General features: G+C 36.4%; 1 protein-coding gene across 7 annotated transcripts in view; it reads right to left on the bottom strand.

The window, feature by feature from the left end:
- The window catches only part of BACH2 (BTB domain and CNC homolog 2), a 408,794-nt gene that overhangs the window by 180,015 nt on the left and 201,199 nt on the right, over nucleotides 1-27,580 (bottom strand). The window contains exon 1 of one of the 7 annotated variants that reach the window (XM_074187172.1): nucleotides 366-24,961. The exons of the other annotated variants lie outside the window; for them this stretch is intronic. The gene's annotated coding sequence lies outside the window, so the exon portion shown is untranslated. Of the gene's footprint in view, nucleotides 1-365; nucleotides 24,962-27,580 lie in introns of those variants that run through there. 7 annotated transcript variants of the gene reach the window in all.

Raw genomic sequence — 27,580 nt, forward strand, 5'->3', positions numbered from 1 at the left:
TAGAGTAGGAGTGAGTGAATGCTTTCCAGGGGTCGAGATGGAGATTTCACAAACAAGGGCTAGGGCTTCTTAACTCTAGTTTAGCTCCCTGATTGGCACCTTTCTTTCCTTTAGCTAGTCACTGTCATTGGACTCACCTACTTCCCTCTTTACTATTCCCTTAAGTTCACTTTTCTTCTCTGAGACCCCTAGAGACTAAAAAAAAAAGTCTTATAGTTTTTCCCCTATAACTGAAACAACCACACAAGTTCCCTGGGGTTTTCTAAGATTTTTCAAATTTGTTAACAATTAAGAAATAGAGAACCACTAAACAAAAGTTTAGTGGCAGTAGTTAATAACTTTAAAAAAAAAAAAACTATATCTACCTGAAAAAGTTATCCCCTGTCCCTTTTTACTTGGCATTCCTAGGGAAAGACAAAAGACACAAAGATGATCATGTGAGTCTCTAGGTATTTCAAAAAGCTCAAAAAAGATTTATCTCTGCCTGAAGGAAGATCTAAGATTAATCTGGTTCTTCTGGGTGTTTTGTCCTAGAACCAGCAAAGGAAATGCTATGGATTGAGGTGAGGCAGGAAGGCGAATGACTGCAGTCATCTGATTGGAATAATTATTCCTCAGCAACTGTTTTCCCCAAAAGGATGTATCTCTGTATATATGATGGCATAGTTGATCAAGATCTACTTATTCATAAAAATAACATTATTGTTTCTTATTAAATGGTTCTTATTAAATGGAATTAAATTAAACTGCTTCTTATTAAATAGAAGTCTTTCTAAAAACAGAGGCTGACTGCTTTTGCTTACCTGGTAATTAAAAGTCTACACGTAAAATAGTGATTTCTAAAGTACTACACAAGTCTGTTCTCAAGATAAGATATTAAGTTCTACAAAGCTTCATTTGTGCCAATCAGTTGTTTAACAAACAAATACAGCTAAGGTAGTTTCAACTTAGGCCCTCAAATCAACTGAATATCCTAACTTGAGAAATTTTATTAATGAGATTTTACTGTATATGAAGGATTTCACAGAGAAGATGGTGACCAGCTCTATAGCAACTGAGAATGGGTTGAGGAGAATTGGGATGAAAATAACTTTCCTATCAAGTCATGATTTTTTTTAAACAAAATGTATACATCATTACCTCCTAAATCAGAATAGATATACCCTACTGAAGGAGTATATTGTTGACACTATTTGCGTGTAAATTTTGTCCATGAAAGAGATCTTGAATTCATTCTCACATAAGTTTTAAGCACCTATGATTTTCTGCTTTTTTCTGTTCTTTATTTTTTCCACAGTATTTATTTCAACATTCATTTTTGTAAACATTTCTCTGTCTCTTGATTGTATTTCCCCACCCCAAGACAGCAAAAAAATCTAATGTAGTTAGGCACCTATTTGCAGAATGGGGCATCTGGGTAGTACAGTGGAAGGAGGGTTGGGCCTAGAGTTAGGAATATCTGAATTCAAATCTTGTCTCAGATATTAACCAACTGTGTGACTCTGGACAAATCATTTAATCCTGTTTGTCTCAGTTTCCTCATCTATAAAATTAGCTGGAGAAGGAAATGGTGAACTACTTCTATATCTTTGCCAAGAAAACTCCAAATGGGGTCACAAAGAGTCAGACACACAACTGAAATGACTAAGCAATAATAACAAATTTGTAGAACTGCTGGGGAAGATACAAATCAAACAGCCAATAAACAAGCACTTTAAAAGCATTTATTATGTGCTAGGTAATAAGGATGCAAATACAAAAGTGAGACAATTCCTGCTCTCAAGGAGTTTACATTTTCCTGGGAAGTGGTGAGGGGGCTATCTCTTCACAGGATCTGAGATCATACTAGGCATGGGCACTACCTTTACAAAAGAATGGAGGTAGGAGATGGAATATTGGACATTAGGAATAGCAAGTTAAGAGATCTGCCTGAAGTGAAGAATGCATGCATGCATGGCAGAAATGTGTCCTCAGTCTATAATGAAAAGTGGGAGTCATTAAGAACATTAAGGGTTCTTCTAATGTTAAACGGAAGACTGCATGGAGTCTCCAATGCATCTTGAATGGGGGAAGAGACATATTGAAATGTTCAAGTTAAAGATGTTACTTTGGCATCTGTGTGAAGGATAGATTTGATTGGGAAAGCAGGAAGACTAATTATGGGACTACTGCAAGTCTAGGGGTGCTTGTAAAATAACAGAAAAAAAATGGGGACAAGAGATGAGGAAGGGTTGGGCATGACAAGACCAAAAAGATCTAACATCATTATCAAAAGAAATATCCCCACCTTTTGCTTATTCATAGGCTACTTTGACCTGGCAAACAACTTATTTCCCCCCTTTTCTAAAAAATGCTCTTATTTCGCGGGCATTTCCCTCCTCATTAGCCTGTCCAGCAGTAGGGCAGAAAAAGGGGAAAACTTGAAGAAGAATCTAATCAGACAACCTTTCTACAAACCAGCAGCTCTTGTAAAAAAAAGGTCTGGTGGGGAGAATGTTAGCATATTGACTCATCAGTTCCCTTCACACCTTAATGAGGTTTGAGAATTGTCTGTGAATTTCAATGATCTCTTCTAGTCATCCCATGGTTGTTACCAAGATAACTGTGAGCTTGGTTATAAGGCCTTCGACTCAATCTTTACATTGTTCTGTCATCATAATTCAGGGAGTCTACAAGGGGAAGCAAATATAATTCTTTTTTTTAAAGCCATTCCAGTTGATGGTAAAACTAATTGAAAAGATTATGTGCTGACACAAGAAGTCCTTGCCTGTCTTTGAAGAAAAGGACGAAAGCTGAAATTATTGCTGTTTAAGGGAATTTTTTGAAAAGAACATGTGACAGAGAAATAATAATAGCTCATAAATATAAATATACTTATACACAGCTATAGAGTTCTATTGCTTACAGAGAGCTTTTACATAATTTCATTTACTCCTTACAACATTACCTTACAAGCTTAGCATACTGTCTGGTACATTGTAAGTAAGATTTTAATGAATGCTCGTTTCCTAACTTCCTTCTACCTTAAACTTCTTTTATTCCTGTAAATACCATATTCTTCTTGGAAGAGGTAATTGATAACTATCACTAAGAAAGTGTGGACCATGGCTTATATGTTAAATTTCTATCCACAGTTATCAAATTCTTATCTTTTTCTATTATTTCTATAGATCTAGATCACTGGATAGAAAATAAGAGCATCTGTCTCTGACTCTCTCATCCCTTTCTCACTTTACATGACCTATGTGGTTTAATTTCTGAAGAGACAGAGAAGGAAGAGGGTTTAAGAAAATAGGAAATGAGTAAAATAAACTGTACCTAACAATTATGCTTTGAAGGAAGAGCTGTTTACAATGAAAAGGAAGTTAAGGCCAAAAATGCATGAAGGAACTGGACTGTTCCCTTTAGTTTTTCTGGGGAATTAATTTTGCATTTTCCTATAATTTGCTACCAAATTCCTCTCATATAGAATAGATTTTCCTGTTTTTGTTTGATCATGACACACATTATAATGATATTGATAGTGAAATTTTCTGTACTTTTCTAAAAGGTCTTATTGTAAGATCAAATGATAAGATATGTATAAGGATACTCTAAATTTTAAAAGTCCATTAAATGCTATATTGATGATGGTATTAACAGGCAAGAAACATGAAAAAACTAGAGAAGACTCACTTTCTCCTCTTCTCTCTCTCTCTCTCTCTCTCTCTCTCTCTCTCTCTCTCAAAATGATTTCTTTGATTCTCCATAAGGACTTAAGCAATTTCCAAAAATGAAAAACACATCTCACACCAGATACCCTTTGGATAGCCACACTGCACAACCAGCATAACCAGAATCCTGGATTCTCTCATTTAAAAAAATATGCTTGGAATAAACCCACTCAGTTTCATTGCTGAACTACAATCTGTGAACGAGGCATGCTACCAAAATAAAAAAAAATGTGTCACTCGAGAAAAACTCCTTCCCTTCAAAGTCACTAAATACCAAAGAAGAAAAATATCACTTATGCTAAAAAGTATAAACCATACATAGCAATAAAACCATTCCATTTACATTTTGCATTCATATCTTCTCATCTGTCTCCTAACAACCCTGTGAGATAGGTAGAACAGATAAGAAAACCAAAACATAGAGCTATTAAATGACTAGAGAGGTAGCATAGAGTATATACTACATTGGGAACTGGGAGACCTGGCTTCTGCCCTTTAAGCAGCAATCTGGACTTGTGCTCATTCCATCCCTGTGCTTGTTTGCCAAGTACCCTTTTTCTAGGGATAAAAGACTGGACTTCCTGGGACTAAGAGGATATCTGTTCTAGTACAGGCTGGACTAATTGATTCCTTAAGTACCATTCTACCTCAGAGATCCTTTGAGTCATGGTTGAGTGACTCTATTTGGAGTTTTCTTGGTAAAGATAATGGAGTGGTTTGCCATTTCTTCTTCCAGCTCATTTTACAGATGAGGAGACTGAAGCTCTCAGAGAAGTGAAGTGAGTCAACTCATGGTCATATAGTCAGTTTGTGCTAGCAGAGGAAATTAGACTCAGTTTCCCATCTCCAAGTCTGTTCTCCTTCATAATGTGCTGCCTTAGTTCACTGTAGTATAGCATTCTCTCTCAGTGACTGATACCTTGAGCAAACTGGCCCCTTCTCTAGCCACTGATTTTTTTTTAAGGTTTTTTGCAAAGCAATGGGGTTAAGTGGCTCATCCAAGGCCACACAGCTAGGTAATTATTAAGTGGTCTGAGGCCAGATTTGAACCCAGGTACTCCTGACTCCAGTAAGAGTACTCTATCTACTGCACCACCTAGCAACCCCAAGGCACTGATTTTCTTATCAAATACAAACAAATCCTAGTGAAATACAGGGTTTCTTTTCAATTCTTTCTACATAGAACTTAAATGAGGTCATGAAACTAGATCATAATGATCCTTTGATAAGAATTTGGTATATGGATTCTCACTTTTTCCTTTTTCCTTTACTTCAAAGGACTTTAATTTTTGGTAAGTCAAAGAGGTTAAGTGACTCGCCCAAGGTCAAACAGCTAGGTAGTTATTAAGAGTCTGAGGCCAAATTTGAACTCAGGTCCTCCTGACCCTGGTGCTCCATCCACTGTGCCACCTAACTGCCCCAGGACAGGTGACTTTGATGGTGTGAGTTCTACTAATTCTTCACTAATGTCCTTCACTTCTCCTTAATGACCAGAATATAACAGCCACCAAGGGATGACTTTTTTGATTAATACTACACTATGGAGAAGGACTGGATAAACTAACAAAAAGGTTGTGGACATCAATACATTACCTTAATTTGTATAGAAACTTGAGATTAAGTTAGAAGTGCTGTTCATTCAGTCTGAATTGTAGCAGGAGTTGATACTATTCTAACTTAGTATCTAGAACTGGGTCACTAAAAATGTATGTGATGAGTGGATGCAAGAAATGGGACATCCACCTTTTAAAACTGATCTTAATTTTCTGTAGGAGAGATAACCTTATCTTTCCTCTCTCTGAGTCTAATTTTTTTTTTAGGTTTTTGCAAGGCAAATGGAGTTAAGTGGCTTGCCCAAGGCCACACAGCTAGGTAATTATTAAGTGTCTGAGACTGGATTTGAACCCAGGTACTCCTGACTCCAAGGCCAGTGCTTTATCCACTACGCCACCTAGCCACCCAAGTCTCCTAATTTTTAAGGAAAATCTGTGATTGTTTCCTTTCCCCTTTTTTGAATTTGTTTCTATGTCCTGTATGTATAGCTTTTCTAAAGATGTACTTGGTCGGGGGGGGGGTGGTGGTGTGTGTGTGTGTGTGTCAGGATGCATGTTATACACTGCCAAATTAATGTAAACAGCTCTGTATTATCTCCTGACCAATATCAGATCACTAATTTTAATTACAAGTAACAAGTCTTATTTAAAGTTGGATTCAAAGAGAAATAACTCACAGCTTATTTTGATAACTGTAACTTACTTCCTGTGGGTATATTATACATAAGCAGAACTGCTATAGAGAAGGATTCAAGTTTGAATGACCCATCTGACACTATCCATTTAACCTTTTTTAATCTCTCTAGGATTCATTGTTTCCTTATCTGTAAAAAGATAACCCCGAAGGTTCACAAGCTCTAGGGAAGCAAGGAAGGGAGCAAACAAATTTAAAAAAAAAAAAAAAAGTAAGTGCTTAGTGTGAGCCAGGAATTCTGCTTATAAATAAGTTCTTCATTAATATCTCATTTGATCTTCACAAGAACCCTAGGATGTTGGTGTTATGATTTCCATTTTAGAGTTGAAGAAACTGAAGTCACTAGAGATTAAGATACTTACCTGGGATCACAAAGCTAGTAAAAATATCTTAGGCCAGATCTGATCTCAGATCTAGAGGGTAGCAGGCGGCACAACAGATAAAATTCTAGATGTGGAGTCAGGAAGACTCATCTTTCTGAGTTAAAATCTGGCTTAAGACACTTCCTTGCTGTGTGACCCCAGGCAAATCACTTTACCCTATTTGCCTCAGTTTCCTTATCTGTAAAATGAACTGCAGAAGGAAATGGCAAACCACTTCAGTATCTTTCTTTGCCAAGAAAATCCCAAATTGAGTCATGTAGAGTTGGACACAAATGAACAAAAACAAACACTCTTAGTGATTAAAGGCCCTCTCCACAGTGCTTCTGGCTGCTTATAAATGTGAATATAAATATATTATGAATGTATATTAAGTTGTAAACTCCTTGAGGGCAGAGATTGTCTTGTGTTCCGTTCTGTGTCCCTAGTGTTTAATAATGCTGTGCTAGCCCATAGGAGGGACTTAAAATTTTTGTTGAATTGATATATATTAGAATATACACCTTCATTCTGCAATAATTATAGTGGAAGGAACACTGAAAAGGAGATCAAGAGTTTTATTTCAGACCAGTCCCTAATAAGCAGTGGGAAATTGAGGGAAGTTTCTTCACCCTTTATGCCCTAATTTCCACATTTAGAAAATGAGAATTCATAGGATCATAAGGGGCAGGGTGTCCCATACCTCTCCGCTCTCATTAATATAACTGACAATATGCTCTACACTCTGATACCTGTGAGATTGCTTTTTTGATTGAATCATGGAGTCAATCAACCACTGGGTGTGAAGAAAGCCTGGACATCTCTATTGAATCAATCAACTAGAAGTGTAAATTAGGTTCATATTGAACGAAAGAAGATGACACCATGCAGGAAATGTCTTAAAGAAAATCAGTCATGTGCTTCAGGGGCTGGAAACCAGCAAGTCTAATAGTTCCCACCAAGATCTTGAGAAGGAATAGTTTAGGAACAGAGGGCGAGAAGAGAGTTTCTGTCTCCTTCTGATGACAACCTTGTGAACTTCAAAGGTTGTAAAGATGGGACTCTTTTCGGAGTAGGTAGGAGTATCCTTAGAATAGCAGAGGCTAATGGCAGTATCTGCATTAAAAGCTGAGGACAAACTAGACTCAGAAGGAAAAGAAGTTTCAGGACTTTTCAAGGGTACTGGCACTTGGAGAGTCCAGAAAATAGCTTCACACTTCAGGGAGTTTCATGAGGACTCCATGAAGGGAGAAAAGAGATTTCAATTACAAGGAGTTATGAATCACTCCTGTGAATTGTGCCCTCTCAACTTAAGCCCACAGGTCCCAGAGACCTTGGTTATATAATAGGAAAAAGAGTCATAGATTCTTGAGGGAATGTTTTTGTTCTAACTGTGGATAGTTATAGCAATTAGTAAATGCCCCTTTCTAAAAGCTCCTTACATATGACTGGCTGATAATCAATAGGGAATATGCTAGATAGCGGCTTATGAATGACTGCGCTAAAACTCTCAATTTCTCAGGGTTACGCCCCTAGAAGTAGGAGGGGAGTGGAAGACATTGCCCCTTGGGGATCTAATCTGCAGTAGGAGTAAGGGTTGGGGGAGTCATTTCAGAGGCAGTGCTATGTTCTCATGGGAGTTATTACTTGAGGGGGTCTTGGAGAACTACCTCACCTCCCTCATTTATAGATATGATAATCGAGGCCAGGAAAGGCCAAGTAATCTGTCCAAAGCAATAAGATAGTAAGTAGCACAGCCAAGAATCAAATGCTGGTCTTTTGACTCCAGAGCATACACTGCTTTATCTTCTATTCTGTGCTACCTCTTAAGGCTAGGCTAGGCTAGGCTAGGCTAGATGAATACCAAAGTTTACCACCTTATTCATGGACTATTGCAATGACTTAGTTTTTCTCTCTAGTTCACTCTCTACTACTCAGTTGTCAAAGTAATTTTCTCCAAACTATATCATACCCACCCTTCAGCGGGCCTCCTATTATCTTTAGGATCAAATATAAAGTCTTCCATATAGCTTTTAAAGACACAATCTGCCCCCAGTCTTCCAGTATTGTCCCTACATGCATTCAGCAGCCAGCCAAACTGACCTCATACATGACCCTACATGACTTTGAAAAGGTTCCCTCTTCTAGACTCCCCTTCATGACCAGAATGTCCTCCATTCTTATCTCCAATTGCTGAAATTCATGATTTTTTTCAAGCCTTCACCAAAATGCTAATTTTTTCTCTGCTAAGGATACTGTGTGTGTGTATGTGTATGTCTGTGTGCGTGCATGTGTGTGTCTGTGTGTGTACATGTTTGCATTCACAGCACATTTTTGCACATATTGGCTCCCTGACAGAATGCAAGCTCCATAAAGTCAGGGACTATATAATTTTTGCCTTTCCATGAATACTGTCTGGCACACTGTAGGCACTTTAATAAAGTCTTATTGGTTGATTCCTCTAAATTCTATTTCATTTCCTTTTGAAGCAGTTCATATCTAAGGCCAAGGATCATCATCTTTAGAACATGACTTTTCCACCAAAGAAAGAAAACCGAGTTGGGGGTAGAAAGAGCCAACTGCCAAAAGGAGGGAAATATTTCCAGGACTTGCCCCTGATTCATCTATATCTACAACAAGAATGACAATGAGACCTTCTGTTAGCTCTAGTGTCTCAGAGATGGACCAACCAATTACAAATTCAGTCATCTGAGTGGTTTCCACTGATACCCCAATGGGAGATCCAGTGGTTTGAGATATAGCACTGACATAGGTTTAACATAAGTTAAGCAAACACATATGGAAGGAAGGAAGGAAGGAAGGAAGGAAGGAAGGAAGGAAGGGAGGGAATGAGGAAGGGAAAGAATGAAGAAGGGACAGAAAGGATGAAGGAAGAAAGGAGAAAAAGAAGGAAAGAAAGGACAAAAGAAAAGAAGGAAGGAAGAAAGGATAGAGGGAAGGAAGGAAAGAAGGATTTATTAAATGTGTACTATGTGCCAGAGACTATACTACAAACATTATTTCATTTGATCCTCACAACTTTACAGAGGACCTTAACTTTACAGTTAAGGATACTAAGGCTGAGTGAGATTAATTGACTGGTCCAGTGTCACACAACTGAAGTCTAGGCCAGAATTTGAACTCAGGTCTTAAAGAAACTCTCTCTCTATGAAATCCTTACAACCTGCAGAGTAGACAGTTCTTCCTAGGGTTGCCAATTTGGGCATGCTCAGTTTCTCTCTCTCTCTCTCTCTCTCTCTCTCTCTCTCTCTCTCTCTCTCTCTCTCTCTATATATATATATATATATATATATATTTATAGGTTTTTGCTAGGCAAATGGGATTAAGTGGCTTGCCCAAGGCCACAAAGCTAGGTAATTATTAAGTGTCTGAGGCTGGATTTGAACTCAGGTACTCCTGACTCCAGGGCTGGTGCTCTATCCACTGCACCACCTAGCCGCCCCTTCTATATATATTTTTAATAATTATTTTAAAAATCAAGTTAACAGGATACTTTGGAGCTGTGACAATTTGGATATATCATTTTGAACATATAAAAAAAATTAAGGCCATTCTATTTAAATGGTATTTATGCATTCAGGTTGCAAAGCTTTAATGTAGCCCAATAAAACAGAGGCCAGAGGTCACTAATTCAGGCATTTCTAAACAGGTTAATATCTTTGAATGTTTAGGCTTCAGGATACTACCTCTTATCCATATTTTCTTAATCTCTTCATCCCATTTCAGGTTTTCTCTTTTAGGATCACATTAAAACAGCAAAAAGAATGAAACTCAGGCTATCAAATAACTTTTTTTTTTCCAGTAAAACTTTCAACATATTCACTAGAATTCTCCCTGGAGAGTGTGGGTAGAGAGATATGTGATGCTACACTAAGTCTGAAAGCTCTGCATTTTCATTTCTTCACATTTACTGTTAGAGAAACTGGGGGAAAGCTTAAAAAGATATTTGAAGAACTAGTTTTAATTCACTAACAAGGCAATCCTCACTTCCCAGATGTTAGGTAATGGCTTGCATATAATTCCCTTTTGTACAAACTTAAGTTTACTTAGGAAAAAAGTCAATAGGGCTAGCACTCTTAAGCTGAGAAAAAGGAAACAATATTTAATTACAGCAACAGTTATACATCTTAAAAAGTGGGTCTCCAACTGCAAACAGAGGTCAGGGAAACTTTTGCATACAATCAAATATGAGATGATCAGGTTTTCCAGAAGGTACTTCTTGCCATGTGTGTAATGCTGATTGTATGCGTTCACCCTAAACTCAGTTCAGCTGAGATTTTCTTGGTAGTGCCAATGGAATTTGACTAGCAAATTCTAATTGTCCTCCTCCAGAAAACTACAAGTAGAGGTATTTTTATCTATTTCTTAAATCTAATTCCAAAAACATAATTTCAAAGTCAAGTTAAAAAAAATTTTCAGACATGTAGTGTTCCCCCATGTCCTATTTGTTATCAACATTTTCCTATCTCTACTCCTCTCACTGTTCCACTCCACATATGCACTTAAAAAAAAAACAACAAAAAACCACCTTCTTTCATTGTCAAGGGAAATAAAACATGGTAGTGGGTGAGCGAGTGGGGAGGGATTGGGGGAGGTGAGATAGAGTTCATTTTTTTGTCTGAATTTGAAACTGAGTAGGACTTTCCCAATTTTAAAAGGAAAAGGCACACCAAATAGAAGGGTCAAAGTTATGCTATTTCCTTCCATATCACACTCAGCTCCTATGCCATCTCCTCTGGGAAGCTATGCATAATACTCATAATTATTATTGCTCTTTTCCTAATCCTCTGATTATAATATGCATTCTTATCTCTTTACATAATATATATTCTTATCTCTTTACATGTTATATCCCCCTAGTGGGAAGCTAGGTGAGGCAGTGGAAAGACTGCTTGGTCTGAATTCAGGAGGACCTGAGTTCAAATTTGACTTCCAACACTTATAGTTGTGTTATCCCGGGCAAGTCACTTTAAACTTGTTTACCTCAGTTTCCTTATCTGTAAAGTGAGCTGGAAAAGGAATGGCAAACTACTTTAGTATCTTTGCCAAGAAAATCCCAAACAGGGTTATGTAAAGTTAGACACGACTGATAATAACTGAATAACAACAATAATCCTCTTAGTAGAATTCATGCTCCTTGAAGGCAGGGACTTTTTTTTTTTGTCTTTATACAGTGTCTAGCATGATAGATTGGATTGCTAGATTAGAGGCTGACCACATTTAAATTTTTTCTGGATATCAATCTGAGTGAATACTGGTGATGCTGTTGAATCATCTTGACCTAGGTTTCAGACTCCACACCTGGTTTTTCTTATTATTGAGACTACTCATTTGCAGGATCTAATCTGCCTACCTAATACACACATCATCATATGCACCACCATCACTGACTTCCACCAAACTGATTAGAAAAATGAATTATATACCCAAAGATTAAGCAATGGTTCAAAACTTGGACCATAAGTTGACTACATAGGGTAAAATCAAACTCCAAATATTTTACTCATTTCTGAAGGTACAGATGGCTAAAAGTTTAGTGACAGCTTAGACCTAAATGTGCAATAGGTTGTGAATAAAAGAGAAGCCCTTGTTAATATCTATGTGTGCTAAAGGTTATAGTCATGAACTTCATGAATTGTAATATTTATAGTCAAGTTTTAAAATGAGCAGAAACAATTGATGTCAAATACTACTTTTAATGAACCAAACTGAAAAGAATCAATGGTTTCACTGAAAATTGAGATTAAAGAATAAACCAAGGGATTATTCTATCTACAGTAGAGAGTAAAGGTACACAAAATCTCAGACCCTGGAGAATCTTTTCTTTTTTGTCTCTATGGCTTAGAAAATAGGTGTTAGGAAATACAAATCATATAGGAGAGAAGGCATGGCAACAAAAATAAGACCAAAAAAGATTAAATTTCTTTCTGTCAGTTAAAAATCATGATCCCAAAAGTTACCAATTATTTCTTAATTGCCAAATCTAATGGTCTTTTCTCAATCATCATATATCTTGACCTTTTTCATTATTGCTCACCCTCTTTTCCATAATATTTTTCTTTTCTCCAGGGTTTATTGTGACACAGGTCTTTCCTGGTTCTCCCTCTACCTGTCTGACTGTTCTCTCTCAGGCTCTCTTTCTGGATCTTCATTCAAGTTATGCTTACTAATTGTGGATATACCCCAAGGCTTTGTCTTGTGTTCTCTTCTCTTTGCCCTCTATACTATTTTAATTGATGTTCTTGTTAGCTTCTATGAACTTGATTATCATCTCCATGCAGTTAATTCTCAGATTTATTTATCTAGTCCAAATCTCTCTCTCTTGACCTTCAGTCTTGCATCTTCAACATCCTATTGGACTTATCTAACTAGATAGTACCTTTCCCTCCTACCCCATCCCCAGAACGCTCCCTTGTCATGATTGAGCTGACTTATGTAGCTCAATAAAACTTTGAGTCAGGCAGGCCTACTCAAGACAGACTGGTCATAATGGAGAGTTCAGACAAATTTAAAGAAATTAATTTAGGCTATTCACTAGAAGGTCAAATACTGAAGCTGAAATTATTTTGGCCACATAATGAGAAGATGGGATTCATTGGAAAAGACCCCGATGTTGGGAAAGATTGAAGGCAAAAGGAAAATGAGATGGATAGAAAGTGTCATGGAAACAACGAACATGAATTTGGTCAGATTTTTGAGAGACAGTGGAGAATAGAAGGGACTGGCATGCTATGGTCTATGGGGTCACAAAGAGTCAGACATGACTGAACAACTGAACAGCAACAACAAACTGGATGGGACCCATAAACAACTCACACTCAACAGAATAAAACTGAACTCAGTATCTTTCTCTGACAAACCCCCTCCTCTTAACTTCCCTATTATTGTCAAGAGGACTACCATCTCCCCAGTTACCCAAGCTCAAAACTTAGATCTCATCCTCAAATCCTTACTCTTTTTAACCTTCCTTATCGAATAAGCTGCCAAGTTCTATTGATACTATCTTAGGAACATCAATTGTATATATTTCCTTCATTTCTCTGACACTGCTACCATCCTTTGCACATTTTTATCAACTCCTGCCTAAACTACTGCAATATAGCTTTCTGGTTGGTTCATCTCCATTTACGATCGTAAATATCAATTCATTCTCCATTCATCTGTCAAATTAATCTCCCAAACTGCAGGTCTGACAATGTTTACCCCTTTTCCTCCCCCCCCACCTTCCATTCTACAAACTCTGGTGGCATCTTCTCACCTTCAGAATCTAAGCTCTATATAACCTGGCCCCTTCCTACTTTTCTAGTCTCCTTACATTTTCTTACATGTACTTAAGTGACATTGATTGGCCACCTTCTTGCTATTTCTCAAATAAGACATTCTATTCTTAGGCTCCATCATTTTCACTAGTTATTCCCTTTCCCAAAATTCGCTTTGTCTCCATTTCCTGACTTTCTTCAAGCCTCAGCTAAAGTACAACCTTCTGCAAGAAACCCTTCTTGATTAAGAGCCTTCCTGCTCTTGATTGTCTCCAAGTTATTATCTATACATTACCTGATTGATACTTCAAAGATCATTACCATATTCTACTGTATCACAGAAAATCTGTCCCTTATAATGTTATTTCTCTTAAAGCCATACTTCTATGGAACCATTTTCTCATTTTAGGCAATATATTCTTATACCAAAGAAGATCTGCTACAAACCCAGTTTTTGAACAAAAAGGGGATTCAGAGGTCATCTGGGGTGAGTCCCTCAGTTTCCAGAAGTTCAGTAAGATAAAGTGAATGGCACAAAGTTATGCAAGTCATAAGTAGCAGAGGTAGGATGTGAATCTAACATCTCCAATTGCAGATCCTGGATTCTTTTCACTATGAGGCATTGTGCAGATTCATAGGACTGGCTACGTACCAAGGATGGAGGATACTAGAACCCTGAACCAAAAAATATTCTAAATGTACTCCAGGACATCAAATTAGGTAATACCAAGATTTTCTAAAGGATAAACCATATATGAATTAATAACATCAGTTCTCAATCATGGGATCTGGTAAGTCCTAAGTGGGCTCAGGATGACATGTTCAGTTATTAGAAGGACATTATGTCATCTGTCCTTCCCTCACACCAGTTTAGGCTATATATGTGGTCCTCTCTAAACACTCAGTGGTCCTGGCTATTTAACCATACTTTCTCCCAGTATCTGGATTAAGTAGACATTTGGAATAGGTTACACTCTGAGCAAGCACATTAAACGTAAGGCTTTCCCTCAAGCAGATAGGGAGCAAAACCAAACAACACAGTTTATAAAATATCATGGTACATTTTAAAAAGTAGAAAAGAAAAAGACTGCTAGTAAAATATCTTTCTTGAGAAATAGACACGGTGCATCCCAATGCCTAATTTACTGGTGGTTTTGATGATTCAGAACCATACTATTCTCTCGCCAAAAGACCCATCCTTTTGCCTTGCCAGATGTCATATTGGTGCATTATGTACAGGTTATATATAATTTTTTTCCATTATGTAGAGCTTGGGTTTCTTTGTATAATACAAATTTAACAGGGAAGTTCCAACCCTGTGCTGCTTGTCTTTGTCTCTCTCTCTCTGGCCTTTCTTTTTGTTCTTTTCTGTTTTTAAAAAATTATTAATTAACTTTTTTATTTTTAAAAATCTCTTCATTTCCCCATTTAGCTTCCCTCCTCCCCTCAAAAGAAATGCACTTCCCAAATAAATCAACACATTGGCTGCAAATGAAAATATGCATCTCATTTGATACTTCCAAGCTATTATATTTCTGCCAATAAAGTGTAAGATTCATCAGTAGTACTCAGGAGTACTGGACATTTCAGATCATATAGTTGTTTTTTAAAATTTTATTTATTTAGGCAATGGGGTTAAGTGACTTGCCCAAGTTCACACAGCTAGGTAATTATTAAGTGTCTGCAGTCACCTTTGAACTCAGGTCCTCATGACTCTAAGCCCGATGCTCTATCTACTGTACCATCTAGCTACCCCCAAGATCATATAGTTGTTAAAGCTTTTCATAGTTGCTTTTCTTTACAAAATTGTAGCTATCATATAACTTGTTTTTCTGGCCCTACTCAATTCACTCACTCTGAATCAGTGCATACAGATCTCTGTAGGCTTCTCTAGATCTCTTCTCTCCACAATTCCAATGTAATATTATTCCATTACATTTACATACTGTCATCTGTTTGCCATTCCCCCGATTCTACAACTTGGTGACAAGCACCAGGTTGTTTCCTATTCTTTGTAAAACAAAAACATATGACTATAGACATTTTTTTACATGTGGGCCTTTTCCTTTTTTCTTTGCTCTTTTCAGATCTAAGCTTAGCAGTGGTATAACTGGGTCAAGGATAGGCACAATTTAGTGGAATCTAAGGATCAGGACCAAATTATTTCCACAGGATCACAGATTTAAAGGTCAGATTGGAATTAAGGAATTCTAACAAGTATTTTAGACCACCCTTATCTTTTTAAAGATGAAGTTACTGAAGTGATTTACCAAAGGTTAAACTCAGATTTGGCAACTTTAAGTTCAGTACAACATATTGCCCTTGCAACTGGAATATTTGGATCTCCTTCACTGTTCTGATGATGCTTCACTGGTGTGGTGGTCCTCTTATAACCCTTCCAACAGCTTCCAATATCTTTTTTGGTCATTACTGACAATCATAATTGGGTATGGGGCCAGTTAAAGTCATATGTATTTTTCTTTTTCTTGAAGATTCAAAGCATTTAAAAATATGCTTATTCTTGAATATGCTTTTCTTGTTTTGAAAACTTGCTCAAATACCTTGACCAATTTTCTATAAATCAAGAATTGCTCTTTTTCATGTATATTTAAATGAACTTCCTAAATATCTTTCATACTAGACTTTTATACTACAAAAAATTCTAAACACAACTCCTGGCCCCAAGTTAACTATTTTTCTTCAAACTGCATTGATTTTATTTGTACAAATTCTATGCAATAAAGTATCTATTTTTAATTAATTTTTATTAAAGATATTTGAGTTTTACAATCCCCCCCATCTTACTTCCCTCCCCCTCCCCCCCAGAAAGCAATCTGTCAGTCCTTCACTTTGTTTCCATGTTGTGCCTTGATCCAAATTGGGTGTTATGAGAGAGAAATCATATCCTTAGAGAAGAGACAAGAATTCTAAGAGGTAATAGGATTAGACAATAAGATATCTGTTTTTTTCCTAAATTAAAAGGAATAGTCTTTGAACTTGGTTCAAACTCTACAGCTCCTTAACTGGATACAGATGGCACTCTCCTTTGCAGACAGCCCAATACTGTTCCCAACCGTTGCACTGGTGGAATGAGCAAGTCCTTCAAGGTTGATCATCACTCCCATGTTGCTGTTAGAGTATACAGTGTTTTTCTGGTTCTGCTCATCTCACTCAGCATCAGTTCAAGCAAATCCCTCCAGGCTTCCCTGAAATCCCATCCCTCCTGGTTTCTAATAGAACAATAGTATTCCATGACGTACATATACCACAGTTTGCTAAGCCATTCCCTAACTGAAGGACATTTACTTGATTTCCAATTCTTTGCCACCACAAACAGGGCTGCTATAAATATTATTGTACAAGTAATGTTTTTACCCTTTTTCTTCGTCTCTTCAGGATATAGACCCAGTAGTGGTATTGCTGGGGTCAATAAAGTATCTATTTTATGTTTTTTTGATTCCCTGTTATCCCTTGTTTGTCAAGAACTCTCCTCATTTTTTGTTTATGTTGTTTTGTTTACGTTGAGATCACTTACTGCTAGATCTTGTGCCCAGTGGAACACAAGATTGTGTGGTATGAGATGTTGTTCTAAGTCTTATTTCTGGTTTTCCCAGCAACTTCTGTTGAATTATAAATTGTTATCTCAGTATTTGGAGGCCTTGAGTTCTAGTCAACAATTGGCTACTATGTTCATTTGCTTCTAGGTCATGAGAATCTAATATAATTTTTTATAATTTTTAATCAATACCAAATAGTTTTGAATGATGCACTACTTTGTGTATGTGTTAAGATCTTGCCAGAATCTTTTCTTTCCCATTTGTTTTTCATTATTTCTCTCAGGACTTTAACTTCTTGCATCTTTCAAAGAATTCTGCTATATTTTAAAATTCTATAAAGTAAGCCTTTAAATTATCTTAAAGAGTATTGTCATTTTTGTTATACTGGTACAGCTCTGCAGTTATTTACTTTTGCCTTTACTCCAGTAGTAAGAATGGTTCATAATTGCATTCCTATAATTCTCATATGTGTCTAGGTGTCAGTATTCCAAGATATCTTATATATTCAGTAGTTAATCTGAATAGAATTGGTTCTTCCATATCTTCCTGTTAGAAGATAAACAAAAGGTTGACTTTTTTCATTTATTTTTATATTATGAATTTATAAAAATCATTGTTAATAATTGTTAATACTTTTTGGTCATCTTCTAAATAAATGATCACATCATCTGTAATAAAAGAAAAAAGTTTGTTTTCTCTTTTCCTATGCTTATTCCCTCATTTTTCTTTTCTTTGTCTTATTGTGAAGAGATGCATTTATAGAACTACATCAAATAATTAATGGTGCTAATGAATGTTGCCTCTTCTGTTTTCTAACCATTATAGGTAAGACCAACACTTGTTTTAGACAGATATTATTTATCATATTAAGAATTTTAGATATTTCTATTGGCATCGCAATCAATAGAGAGCCCATTCATCTTAAAGTAAGAAAGATCTGGGTTCAAGTCCTTACTTTGTCACATAATGGCTGTGTAGAGATAAAATGAGATAGCTATAAAGTGTGCTGCAAACCCCAAACTACAATATAAATGCTAACTATTATTGCCATATTTTTGCTTTTCTATTTCTTATGATCTGCCCAACTTTTCCTTCAAGTACTTAGATGTTATTCAGAGCACACATGTGATTGATATAATTTCATATCTATCTATGGTGCCCTTAAGTGCAATGCAGTTTCTCTCCTTATCTGTTTTAACCATGTCTATTTTTATTATTGCCTTGCCGGAGATCATGCTTGCTACCTTCATTTTTTTTTTAAAGTTCACCTGAAGCATAATAAATTCTGCTCCTAGTTTTTTTTTTTATTAACTATATATGAATTTTTATGTTTCAGGTCTGTTTCTTACAAACAAAATACATTCTGCAATCCTACTCTATTTTATGGATGAGTTCATCCCAATCATGTTCATGGTTAATAACTGTTAATTGTATATTTCTCTCCATCATAACCCCCCTTACAGTTTTTGCTCTTTTACTCTTTGCTGGCCCCACTTTTTTTTTTACAAAGAAGAGAAGGCAGTGAAGAATGAGAAGGAATTTGCTCAACATAGTAATCTAAAAAATGAAATAGTTTGTTCCTTCTCCTCTCTTCAACAAACCTAGACAGCAATTGTGTTTTACTATTTCTTTCTCTTTTTTTAAATTACTTTTTGATTAGCCTTTGCAGCTACTTCTTTATCATCTCAAATCTATTCTCCTTCTTATGTTCCCTTTTCCTTTTCTTGTCCCCAACTATTACCCTGGTTGAATTTAAAGGGTTTCTGTGGGGGGGGGGGAAGAGGGAGAGGAGAGAGGAGGAGGGTATTAAAAAAAACCTTTATGCCTTCCTTTGTAACTTTTTTCTTCAGTACCTACTGATACAAAATAAATACTTCCTTGTACTGTCTTTTCCTTCCTCATCCATCCTCCCCCCATATTTTAAAACAAACAGACTAGGACAAAATGACATTTAGACTTTATGCTTATCTTATTTAACACCCTCTGTAACCTTGAAGACATTATGATTTTAAAAAGACACTTATTTTTTCCCCTTCTATTAGAATGTAAGTACACCACCATTAAGATACTTACAATTAGTCAAATACATTTTTTTTTTTAGGTCTCTCTTAATTTTGTTTGCCTTTAAAAATTTCTACTGACTTCTGGCCTTTTTCATCAGAAATGCTTGAAACTTCTCTATCCTATTAAAGATCTAACTTGCTTTGTTACATTATATTAAGTTTCATAGGGTAGTTATTTTTAGCATATATCCTTATCTTTAGCCATTTATAATACTGTATAATCCAAAATTGTCTCTTCTTTAAAGAAGGTCCATTATAGTCTTATGTGATCCTGACTGGGGTTTCCTAATAACTAAACTCCTTTTCTTTCTTTCTTTCTTTCTTTCTTTCTTTCTTTCTTTCTTTCTTTCTTTCTTTTCTTTCTTTCTGAACTCCCTTTTCTGACGCTTGTCATATTTTTTTTTCCTTTGACTTAGAAGGGTCTCGATTGGGACATAACTATACATTTCTGGTTATTTTCAGTTTTACTTCTTTACAGGATTCTTTCTATTTTTAATTTGTCTCTCATTTCTAATAGATGTATGAAATTTTATTTCTTTAATATGATGTCCTTTTCTCTCCTCAATCTATTTTCCAGGTCAGCTTGTTTAATAGAATATACCTTATATTTAATTTTTTAATCTTTTGATTTTTAATACTTGTCTCATGAAGTCTTTAGGGGTCTGTTCCATTCTAAATTTTCAGAGTCTAAAAATAAGATAAGGTTTTTACTTTTTATTCTAATCTATTTATTGGCCTTCCAATGTATCTTGCCAGATTATTTAATTTGTAATTTCATTTTTGATCTTGTTTCCATTTCTTCTAGCAATGTTTGGATTCCTTGTGATCAAGCTTCTTTCCCCCCCTGAGACTCTGCTTGTGCTACTGTCATTACTTAATTTACTGTAAATTACTGTAATTTCCTCTTGTAGCTCTTGATCACTATTTAATCTGCTACTTTTAGATCTTTGTTATATATGAGGGAGAGTTGGGTTTGTCTTCTCTTGTCGTGTGTGTGTGTGTGTGTGTGTGTGTGTGTGTGTGTGTGTCTTGACCAATAACATTTTTATTTTATTTATTTCTTGTAATTGGGGTAGAGATCCAAATTGCTACCTGAAAGTCAGCCATTTTCCCAAATGGCTCTGAGCTATTATGATTATAGTATTGATTTTTTATCTGTTACAAACTTCATAAAATAGAGGAAGGGACCATGTGTATCTCATTAGAAGCAAACTCTTGTAATAAGATTTCACTGACAGTAAACTCTCCTGAGAGACTGGGCAGGGAGGAGAGAGTAATGACTACTGAAAAGATCATAAACCATACCTTAGGGAAGATAGGAAAGACCCAAAGAGTCAGCTCTGCCCCATATTCAGCAGGAGGAAGGAAGTAGATAAGATTGAATACTGGTTGCTACATCACCCAAGTGTTAAAAGATTTGCTACAATGTTTTCTTCAATAGTGCAGTCAGGACATACCTGGTATTGTCCCTAACTGCAACCTCATAGGCTTCAGTGTCTGTAATCAGAGTTCTAGGGTTCTTCTGGTCCACTTGGAGCCTCTGGTTCAGCTTCTGCTCTAGGTACTGCACTTTCTATCCTGTTCCCTTGACTTGTACTGGTGTAACATTGGCACACTTCTCCCACTGTCCACTGCTTCTGACTGTCCTTTTGGGCAGTCCTAGGCTGGATTAATGAGTTTACTATTATTTTTTTCTTTGCGTTTCTTGATAAATATTTGTTTTGCTACCTTTTAGAATAGGTCTATTCTGAAAGATATGTGGGAAAATTAGGTCCTTCTATGAATTTTCACATTAACATTCTTTGGTAAAAGTTAAGATGTCTAAATAAGCACTTTGCATCTTTCTAATGAATTTATCTTGTATTTGTTCTTATCTTTTCATTTGAATATATATTTATACATATATATATATAAAGCTTACATACAATATTTTTTCTTTGTTTCTTCCTTTGTATCTACCTCAGTTCTTATCACAATACTCTGTACACAAGTGTTTTGAATTTCTTGAATGGAACTGAATACTATATTATACTGTGAACATAATTTAACTAACATAAGAATGTAAGCATCCCGAAAGCAGGAAATGTTTTTTGTTTTTTGTCTTATGAATCGAGTTGTAAAATATAAAAACCCTGCAAATAATAAATACTCAAAAATGTTTGTTGAATTGGTTTTCAGAGAAGTAAAGAAGAACAGTAATAGGTATAAGCCACTTGAGCCCTTACAATTCATCCTAGGCAGGGAAATAATGGAAAGGGGGCACCTTTCAATTTCAAGAGGAAGGAGAAGTTATTACCTTTGGGTTAGTAGGAGTATGGTAGGAGATCGACACCTGGGGCTGCTTTTCTCACACCTAGAATGTACCTGTACAACATCTTCTAGAGAACTAAGATGGATGTCAATTAATGGGGGGGGGGGGGAGCAATAATGTCAATGCCTGCTCAGGTTCAATACTTTGATAGGACCATTGAACATTTCCCCCTTATCCTTTAGAACTATGAGGACCTCTCCAAGAATACAATCTTCTCCTTACATTATTGCTCCCTATATACTTCAAGACCCCTATTTCCTTCTTGAAGCAAGTCTCTCTTTTAAATCAATAATTAAGTCACAATATGAGCTGTGCTTAGCCCTGGGCCACAGAGCAAAAACTTCTTATCCTAGGTTCAACAGTTGTCATTAAAAAATTTTTTAAGCTTTTTTTTTGAAATGCAATGGGATTAAGTGACTTGCCGAAGGTCGCACACCTAGGTGAGTATTAAGTGTCTGAGGTCGGATTTGAACTCAGGAACTCCTGACTCCAGGGCCAGTACTCTATCCACTATGCCACCCAGTTGCCCCAATATTAACTATATTAAGGGGGTAGCTAAGTGGTGCAGTGAATAGAGCACTGGCCCTGGAGTCAGTAGGACCTGAGTTCAAATCCAAACTCAGACACTTAATACTCACCTAGCTGTGCGACCTTCGGCAAGTCACTTAAACTCCCCATTACCTTGCAAAAAAACAAAACAAAAACCAAAATCCTAAAGTTCCGAATTTGAGCCAAGGGCTGGAGATTCAAAGACAAAACTGTAACAATTCCATCCCCCCACAAGATGACATTCTGTTGTGGGGTGGTGGTGGCAGAAAACAACATGTACACCAATAAACATTTATTAAAGATATATAAAATAAATACTAAGTAATTTCAAGGGCTGGGAGTAGAGAGAGTATTAACAACTGAGGGACTGTGAAGTCACTTGCTTGCACTAGATTTCAAGGCTTAGTTCTTAGTTTCCTTGTCCATTGGCTCTGCTCACTCATTCCTTTGACTTTTAATTGTAAATGTGATCTCCCTTTCTGGCCTGCACCTTCCTGTTAAATCTAGATCTCTGGTCAGGGATTTCGAATTGGGACTTAGACTCTGTTAAGCCAGTTCCCTTTTTCATAGCCTGACAATCTGAACTTTGGTTTCTGCTTTTCTCTGAAAATTTAGGATATTCAATGTCTTCTTTTTTTTGTAAAAGGATCTCTTGGTTGTGACCACTTGAATGTATGCTAAACTCATTCTGCTCATTTGGTCCCTCATGGCTTGTCTTATGCCACTGTACTCTGGTTTTATAGTGCTTATCCTCTTTCCAGACCTCAGTCTCGGTCCACTGATCCAAAATGCTTGGTGGCATTAGAGAGACTGAGAAAACCGACAGGCCAATGTCAGTAGTCATAGAACTTAATGGAGACTTAAGAAATGTGTGCAGTGTTAGTATTGCAGAGTCTATATTAAAAAATTATACATGTTTGTTTGATAGTCTTTACTCATAAAGTGTAAAAAGTTTAATGAGAACAGATTCAATGAAAGGAAGTAAGAATTATTTTTCCTTATTTAAAAAATACCTCTTTTCTATTCTCTGCATGGATAATTTTTTGAATAGTAACCCATCTATTAAGATTCGAGGAAGCCTGAGATATGAAGAAAAAGATAAACTCTTTTGGGGGAAAATAGTTAATTTAACAAAACACTCAATACATGTTAAGTTTCTCTCCAACAGATTTGTCATTGTTTCCCTAGCCTTGAAATGAAAATGGCAAGAGCTCTAGATGCTAGATAAAAAGATTGCTTTTGTTATTTCTTTAAGTACTGTATCTTTGTATGTTTCCTTTCCCTAAAATGCTAATTTATTATTTCCTCTAATCAAGAGCAACCATAGAATGATAGTTTTTCATTCTTCTTCAGTAAAAAAGAAAACATGAACAATATTGCTCTCTTTCAATGTTAGACACTTACAAATGGGTTTCTTTAATACAAGGGTTTTTCTGCCATAGATAGTGTCTGTTGTTATAATCTTAAAGAATAGAGATAAAAGTTGTTGGACAGATCACATAAAAATAAGTCTGTAAGCTATTCTACATGCTATTATCAAGGCTTTTCTTTTCTTCTTGGTTTAATGACCTCAAATGTACCAACATCCTGTCTTACCTAATCCTCTTAACAAGTTCTATCAAGTGCCATGACAGCACTGCAGGCAATGAAGTCATTCACTAAGTATTCATTTTTTAATCCAAAAAAACAAGAAGTGCCAGACCATTCAACATGGTCTATCATTCAGCTGGAGAAACATAATGCTTTAAAAAATTTTCTAAACGGGTTTTGGAGAAATAGGGCATAATAACTTGCCTATTCTGCTAGAAAGATCCTTTAGTGTATCCTGAAGGGAAAATGGAGAGACAGTTCTTCTGTGAAAGACCTGGATCATGAACTTTGCCACTCTTTCCAGCTTTTCTGATGGTACTTCTTGTGTGATCTTGGACAAATTGCTTAACTTGTTGGGTTCTTTTCTTATCATAATTTAAGGGGTAGGATAAGATGAATTCTAAGTTCTCTAGCTCTAACTTTGAACTCTAAATCTATGATGCTATGATCTCTTCCACAATTTAGCTACAGGGGGTTCAAGAGCTCAGCTAAATTTTACTAAAGCATGAGAGAATTTAATAATACAAATATTTCTGGGCTAAAATGTGTCATTTTTTTTAGTTTTTTTTTTTTTTTGCAAGGCAAATGGGGTTAAGTAGCTTGCCCAAGGACATACAGCTAGGTAATTATTAAGTGTCTGAGACCGGATTTGAACCCACGTACTCCTGACCCCAGGGCCGGTGCTTTATCCACTACGCCACCTAGCTTCCCTGTGTCATGATTTTTTAAAAAAATTCCCATTGTATCAGTTTAAAGTATTATATAATCCTCTTTAGGCACTTGTTGCTCTCAAACCCCTCCAACTAGACCCCAGGTTACTTTGGTCTAATTTCTACTGGGGTTGAGCTAACTCCCTCCACTTTGGGTTCCACCTCATGTGATCTGTGGTGAAACTGCCATTAACATAGTCTACCCTATCAAATCAATTGCTTATTATCTAGGGTATTCTGCCCAGAAATGATCATTTTTTTCTTTATCATCCCTCTCTCCAGTCAGCCTGATCCTTGAGTGTTCATAGATTTTTTCATTTTTTAGAGGGGTGGGATGATGTACTGGGTTTGGATTTCAAATTGAAGTTAGGAAGCTCTAGATTTGAATCTGACCTTAAGACATTTTATAGCTATGAGACCTTGGGCTGGTCCTGTTCAATGGGGAGGTTGAATTTAATGACCTCTATAATTCCTTCCAATTCTAAATCTATTATCCTACAATCTCCAATTGTAGTCCTCTTTCCTTACTCCAGGAGAGTAGGGAAAATTTTTAGGCATATGCATATATATATATGTATATATGTATACATATATACATATATATATATATATATATATATATATATATATATATCTCCCCTCCACTTTTTAGTTCTTTTATCTATAGCCTTTAAAAAAAAGAAATAAGCTTTACTTTCCTGCTCTTTAGGAATCAAAGGTCCTCCTGAAGGCATTATTTTCCTAACACAGATTATCATATCTTCTCTAAAATATTTATAGTTGGAGATTTACAATTTCTAAGTATATTAAAGGCATCTTCCATTAAATAAGGTATTTATGATATTTGAAAACAAGCATACTCAGACTAATACCACAAAACAGGTTACAATTTCAGGCAAAACAATATTATAGGGGGTTCAGAATTTCAAAGGAAGTATTGCATTGGATAGTCACCTAGGAGAAATAGCTGGGAAAGCCCTAGTTATGGGGAGAAGTGAGCTTGTTGAAGATCATAGAACTTCTTTTGCCTCAAGGTGAGGCAGAGCAGAAACAGGACCAGAGTTTATGCGTGAGAGGAAGTAAGTAGAAGGCAGGGGCAATCTAGGAGAGGAAGGGGAAGGTTAAACAAAAGTCCTGCCAAGAGTGCTGGTTAATCATGAGGGATTGATCTTAAAACAGAACTCTTCAATGCTAAAGTAAGAGTTTCCTTTTAAAAAATGTATCCTCAATGGCAATACTGTAATATTGACTAGAGTATCTACATGTGGGGGGACATGACTAGACCATATAGACAATTCCTAAGATATAAATATCTGAAGAATGGCCTATACACAGGAACAGTCCTGGCCTGGGGGGTGTCATGGGAGTGGTAACAAAGTTAAGTCCTGTTGTGGGGTAATGTTTTCTTGGTAGTCTGAATAGGAACCTAGAGCATATTTTCTCAAAGAAATATTAGTATAAATGATGATTTGCTTTCCAGGCAGGTCCAAAAAATTTAATTAATGGCATAGCAATTATATTAATTTTAATCATTTAAGCTACATCATTGATTAAATAGAGTTTTGTGGGATAGCCTGAGAATCTAATGACTAAGTAGCAAGTGTTTGGTGGAAAGCTGTGTGAAAAACATTTGGGGTGAATTAAAGAGACTTGGGGATTAGTTAATTGTGGACTCAATATAACTCCACAGTATGACGTAGCAGAAAAAAAAAACATACCTTGATCATCACTTGCATTAAGAGGGGCCTAGTATGAGAATAGTGCTGCTGGGTCAGGGTTCATCTGAAATAACTGTCTTCAGTTCAGAATGCCACAATTTAGGAAGGATATTGGTCAATGGGGGCTGGTCTAGGATAAGATGACCAGCAGGGTGAGAAGACAGAGATAGGGTGAAGGAACTGGAAATATTTAGCCAGAACAAAGACATAAAGTACCTGATAATTCTAAGTATCTTCTGAAGGGTTTCAAGTAGATCACTTACTTGCTTAGTTCTGGAGGGAGGGAAGAACTAGTATTAAGAGTAAAAATTGTAGAAAAGCAGATAACGGAATCATGAAAAACTTCTTCCCAGTTAGAATTGTCCCAAAGTGGAATGGGATACTCTGGGAATCTTCAGGACCATTTACTGGGGATGCTCCTGTTCATGTGGAGACTGTGCTAGATGAGTGACCTTTGAAGTCCTTTTCAACTCTGAGATTCTATAAATCTCAAGAGAGATAGCCATTGGCTCTGATGTAGGATGTCACTCTGTTTCTCACTTATCCTGATTGGTGCCAGTTCAGTAACTGAGAGGAGGAGGTAGAGATAAAGTTGCTCATTCCCTATCTCTACATTGGTGAGGATATGATTCACTCTATTCTCTTATTCATGTTGGAAATATATTTTGACTCCCAAGCAATCAACTTTGGGGACACAAAACAATACCTAGACCACTTGTCATCAATTTGACCACTGTCCCACTTCTCCCTATTTGGAACTGCATTCTCCAAATAAGAGCTTCAGGAATCATGCCCCTAGTTTCTGAGGAGGTCATTTCACTTTGCTTTTGAAATTGCACTCTGGTGTTGAGGTGACTTAACTGACGAATGGTACAAATTCATGCTCCTCACTTGGCTTAGCCAGACAGAGCAGACCAAGCTTTCCCTACCTGGGTCATTCGGTCTTAGGGTCATTCGGTCTTAGGTTCTATCATTCTTCTCCTCACCCCTAACTTTTGACCTCCAGTAATAAAATCAATACTTCCATTGCTTCCAGAAAGGACATGTAAAATGATTGTCCTCCTCTGAACAAGACTCCTTTCCTGGTTAAACTTCCCTACTGAATTAGGTTTGAAGGTCTTTGAGGGTTTATGTTTCTATTCTACTACCTAACATAATGCTTGTCATATAGTAAGTGCTTAATAAATTACTTTTTAATTAATCAATCAATTCACTCATTCATAATTCATCCAAATCAGAGACATCTTTGTGCTTGTAAAACTTAGAAAAATGTAAAACACAAAATTTACATTTCAGCACTGTCATCTTTACCTCTATCCTGCCTCCCAGCTGGGGGTAATACCTAGGATACCTACCATCACTTTTGGGAAACATAAGCATTGTAACAAACACTCAAGTGTTCATAAAAATCATGGCCTGGGTTTTGCTCTGTGTTTAAAAACTCACTTTAGCCACTGTTCAGAGAAATACTTTGCATCTTGAT

This window comes from Macrotis lagotis, chromosome 5 (assembly GCF_037893015.1).
Source record: "Macrotis lagotis isolate mMagLag1 chromosome 5, bilby.v1.9.chrom.fasta, whole genome shotgun sequence".
Taxonomy (NCBI): domain Eukaryota; kingdom Metazoa; phylum Chordata; class Mammalia; order Peramelemorphia; family Peramelidae; genus Macrotis; species Macrotis lagotis.